Raw genomic sequence first — 5,541 nt, 5'->3', positions numbered from 1 at the left:
AACAATGAACACTAGGTGGAAGCAAAGGACTGGACATAAATTTTAAGACCCATGATTTGTACATGCAAACATTCATATGTTTACGATAAATACATGCATCTTTGTATGGAGTTGCACTAATAAATGACTGAAAATGTATAAAAACTTGACTTTTTCCAATGGTTGTCATATATGGTATTTCGCAATAAAACAAAACAGAATATTTATCATGACTGGGGACATATTTTAGTAATTAACAGATTTCTCACAAAAATAATGAAAGGATGGAGCCTATGTAACCCAAAAAACATGGTTATACAAGATGAAGCTGAATTAGTAAACCACAAAACAGATTTCCCAGAAGAGGAAGTCCCTTTTCTGCCTCTGAGAAAAGGGAGGAGTTTTTGATGCAGGAGGAGGAAACCTTCCATCATCTTTTCTATTGGTGTGGCTAAAAATTGTTTGCTTTTCCTGGTTACTGCCCTTTTACGTACTGACACGTTACAGACCTGCTGCGCAGCAAATTTGCTTCCGGGGAAACGAAACCTAACACACCATAACTGCTCACCAGAGGAGAAATGGCACAGCAAGAATATCAGATGGATTCTGTTAAATTCTCCTGTTCGATCTGCTTGGATCTGCTGAAAAATCCAGTGACAATTTCTTGTGGACACAACTACTGCATGAACTGTATTGGAAGCTTTTGGGATGATGAAGACAAGAAAGGAATCCACAGCTGCCCTCAGTGCAGGCAGCAGTTCACACCGAGGCCTGATCTGGTGAAAACACCATGTTAGCAGAGTTGGTGGAGGATATGAGGAAGACTGTATCACAATCTGCTGCTGATGATGACGGCTGTGTGGGACCTGAAGATGTGGCTTGTGATTTCTGCACTGGGAGGAAGATGAAAGCTGTCAAGTCCTGCTTATCCTGTCCAGCTTCATATTGTGAGAATCATCTACAACCTCACTATGACGTACCTGGATTAAAGAAACACAAACTAGTGAATCCCTCCAAGAACCTCCAGGAGAACATCTGCTCTCGTCATGATGAGGTGATGAAGATCTTCTGTCGTACTGATCAGCTGTGTATCTGTTATCTCTGCACTATGGATGAACATAAAGGCCATGAAACAGTCCCAGCTGCAGCAGAAATGGATGAGAAGCAGAAGAAGCTCCAGGAGAGTCGACAACAAATCCATCAGAGAATCCAGGACCAAGAGAAAGATGTGAAGCTGCTTCAACAGGAGGTGGAGGCCATCAATGTCTCTGCTGATAAAGCAGTGGAGGACAGTGAGAAGATCTTCACTGAGCTGATCGGTCTCCTCCAGGAAAGAAGCTCTAAAGTGAAGCAGCAGATCAGATCCCAGCAAGAAACTGAAGTGAGTCGAGTCAAAGATGTTCAGGAGAAGCTGCAGCAGGAGATCACTGAGCTGAAGAGGAAAGACGCTGAGCTGGAGCAGCTCTCACACAGAGGATCACAACCAGTTTCTCCTCAACTACCCCTCACTGCCAGCACTCAGTGAGTCTACAGGATCATCCAGCATCAACATCCGTCCTCTGAGACACTTTGAGGACGTGACAGCAGCTGTGTCAGAGCTCAGAGACAAGCTACAGGACATCCTGAGAGGAAATCCATGGACAAACATCAAACTGAAGATCACTCAAGTGGATGCTTTACTGTCGGATCCACAACCAAAGACAGAAGAAAAAATAGAGGATAACTTTAGAGAGAAATCAAAAAGTCCCTCACCTACAGCCGCTAAACCAGAGGTTTTACCACAACCATCAGAACCAATGACCAGAGAGGACTTTTTGAAGTATTCAAAGAAAGTCACACTGAATCCAAACACTGCACACAAATTTCTGAAATTATCTGAAGGCAACAGAAAAGTAACAATGACCAATGAAAATCAATATTATGAAGATCATGAAGACAGATTCACTAGAAGGTGGCAGGTACTGAGTAAATCACGCCTGACTGGACGTTGGTACTTTGAGGTCGAGTGGACAGGGAGGTCAGTTGAAATAGCCCTGGCTTACAAGGATATAGAAAGAACAGGGGACACAGACGAGAGTTCCTTTGGTTTGAATGAGAACTCATGGTCATTGTGTTGCCAGTCAGATAATTATACGTTTTATGGTGATGATGATAATGTGGATATTCCTGTCACATTCCCCTGTTCCTCCAGAGTAGGAGTGTACCTCGATCACAGAGCAGGTATTCTGTCTTTCTACGAAGTCTATGGATCTGAGATGACTCTCCTCCATGAAGTCGAGACCACATTCACTCAGCCGCTACATGCTGGGATTTGGCTTTCGCGTTCAACAGGAACCAGTGCAGAGTTTATTAAAGTAAAACAAAGTAATTACTGAAGCTCAGTTTATAGCTTTGGTTTAGATTATCTTAACACTTTATTATTTCAAATGTTGAGCAGTTTATCAAGTTGTAAACAGGAACTTTTTTAGAATTACAAGCTAAATTTTGTCACTTTACTTGCCGACTTTTACAAGCAAATAATTGTGACCAACTTTCCAAATAATTCCTGGTTAAACTGATTAAATACTGACTCTGGAAGATGAAAATACTGGGGTTGTGAATCAATGGCGTGGCAAGTAGAAATGTAAATAAAATCATGCATAACATGGTTTTAATTATATTTCACAGTAATAAATTTCCATCTTGAATTTGTTCATAATAAACTTGTATATTTTATGTTTTTTTTTTTATTATTTTAACTCATAGCAGGGCATTGTTAATAGGGCACACAGTGACATTTCTGGAGCTGTTTTTCATTTATGTTTCAGAACCATGCAAACCGCAGAAATATGAGGCATCGTTTTATAAGTTGTGTTTTATTTGATGTGATCAAATGGTGAATTACACCTTGAATATTGGTATATTAATTAATTTAAAACAGTTTTCTTTTTCTTATTATTGATCTGGGTGTTTGTTTATCCAAATATATTTTCTTCTTCAAAATTGGGTGTTTGAGTGAAAATAAATTTTATTAATTTCCATAATGAAATTAATGAATGTTTCTGTATGATTGTTTGTAGTAATCAGATATTGAACCAAAAATAAAAGTCGTTTTGCTTTCTGTCAGTGTCAAAGTGATTGATTTTAAACTTCTTAGACAAAATTATGATGAAAAAGTTCAGTATTCCAATCACATAGTAAAAGATCAGCCTATTTTAAACAGAAAAAAATAAATCTGAATTTAAAATGTTCAATGTAGAGTTTTAATAGCTTTTGGGAAATTAAGCGGAAAGGCTGAAAGGTTTATTCAACATGAGAAAAATACTCTGCATCCAGTAAATATTAACAGTGCTTCACTTTCTCCACATTGTGTGATATTACAATATTCATTTAAATTGTATTAAATGAATTTCTTCCCACATAATTCTACAACAAATACAAAAATTACAAAGATGGTTAAAAACAACTTTAGATAAAAAATTTTAAAATACTGAGAAATAATCTTTAGAAATGTTCTTTTCTGCCTGGTTAAAAATCTGTAAACTGAATTTTACTTTGTTGTGATGGTGGACTGACCATCAAACAGTAATACGTGTAGGCTTTATGGAAACACCAATACTGTCAATCATTACATTCAATAAATATAAAAAGTCCAGAAGTGCTTAAATACTAAATAATAAATAAATACACAGTTCATAATTACATGAGCTGTCATGTTCATGTTATCAAGTCCAGTTCGAATTCCATGTCCTATTAAAGTAAATGTAGACAATATGACAATTCTACCAACTCAAGCACAAAAACTGAGAAATAAAAGGTACTTCTGCTCCTGCTGTCTTGATATCCAACCCACAGCTCTAGTTAAGAATATGTGCCTGTCGTTGCTTCTGATCCGATACAAATAGTAAATCTCAACCCTGAGATGAGGTGTTTCCCCCGAGGCTTTAAAAACAGAACCACTAAAAGAAAAAAAAAGAACAATTTGGACAAATCATTAATGTAGAACCACATGCTGATCTCCAACCTTCCATTCATCAGCAAAATAATTGAAAAAGTTGTTTTTTCAATAGATAAATGGTTTATCAATGACCAATTGATTTGACACCTTTCAGTCCGATTTCAGTCCACAGTACTAAGACTGTCCTAGTCAAAGCATTCAACGACATCCATATAAACACCGACTGTGGAAGAACCACAGTGCTGGTTTTGTTGGATCTCAGTGCAGCATTTGACATTGTTGACCATGACAAAGCAATTGCTTAGCTGGATTGGACTCTGGTAAAGTAATTAAACTTGACCGGAGAGGAATTTATTAGTTTCAATAGAGAACAAATAGAAACCACATGCGGGATACTCCCAGGTTCACTCCCAGAACCCCTCCTAGTCAACATATATATATATATATATATATGTCCCCATTAACTCAGGTTATAACAAGAGATAAGTTTTGTTACCATAACTACGGAGAAAATACACAGCTCAAAATGATGATGTCACCAGGTGACTCTGAACCCATCCAACCATTTAAACAAAACTAATGAAATCATCTTGGGGCCTAAAGAAGAAAACATGAAGCGTAAGATTCAGTTATTACAGTGACCAGACCTCAATCTGTTTGCAGTGATGAACTCTGACCTGAATCTCCAGTCATATAAAGACAGTTACAAAGACGGCCTTCTATCCTCTGAAGAACATTTTTAGGATTAAAGGACAAAGGTCAGTTATCACTGAATGATTTACCACTAAATTACTTTAAAGTCAAGTTGTCATATTTAGCTTTCAGATCTTCTGAGTCAAGTCTGCTCTGCATCCCCAGAATAAGAACACAGAGAAAAAGCATTCAGTTTATTTGCCCCAGAAACTGCAAAAATCTTTAAATCAAGGCTAAAAAAAACTATTTCTTTAGACAGACAAGTAACAACAGGTGGACAAGTCACACTAGTCTGACAAGTCGAGTTTAGGGAAAAACTCTGATTTAAATAAAGAGATTGACAAAGCCTGTGGAAGAGGAAGAAAACTGACTTTTTATTGGAAACCTTTAAGACACTTCTCAGACACTGAATTGAAATGGCACAACCAGGAAGTCACGTGGATTTTGTTCGATCTCTCGGGATCAACTGAAGGATCCGGTGTCTATTCCCTGTGGTCACAGCATCTGTATGAACTGTATTAATGACCACTGGGATGAGACGATGAGAGGAGAATCCATCTGCCCTCAGTGCAGGAAAGAGTTCATGTCAAGGCCTGACCTGGCTAAAAATAATTTAATGAAGTTATGAAAAAAATAAAATAATTAAATCTGATGTTAAACCGTATTTCGGAAAGGGAGCATCACAGTGAAAATAAAACACGGTAGTGGCAGTATGATGGTCTGGGCTGCTGTGGGATCTGGATAATTTGCTGTAATTGATGGAACATGAGTTTCTTTTGAGAAAATCATGAAAAAGAAAACCCTTACAAGAAAAAAGAAGCACAGCAATATTTTAAGAGGTGATTTTAAGTAATGTAATTGCTTTCAATCATAAAAATATAATTTAAATACTAGAAATAAATGGCTTTAGAGCACGTAGAAAAGTGTTGAAA

General features: G+C 37.3%; 1 pseudogene; it reads left to right on the top strand.

Annotated features, from left to right (window-relative positions):
* Positions 1–557: 557 nt before the first annotated feature.
* Positions 558–2,644, top strand: LOC129351277 (tripartite motif-containing protein 16-like; annotated as a pseudogene).
* Positions 2,645–5,541: the final 2,897 nt, after the last annotated feature.

The sequence above is a fragment of the Poeciliopsis prolifica genome, unplaced genomic scaffold (genome assembly GCF_027474105.1).
Source record: "Poeciliopsis prolifica strain line A6 unplaced genomic scaffold, Auburn_PproV2 SCAFFOLD066, whole genome shotgun sequence".
Taxonomy (NCBI): Eukaryota; Metazoa; Chordata; class Actinopteri; order Cyprinodontiformes; family Poeciliidae; genus Poeciliopsis; species Poeciliopsis prolifica.
This window is presented reverse-complemented; position numbering and strand designations above follow the sequence as displayed.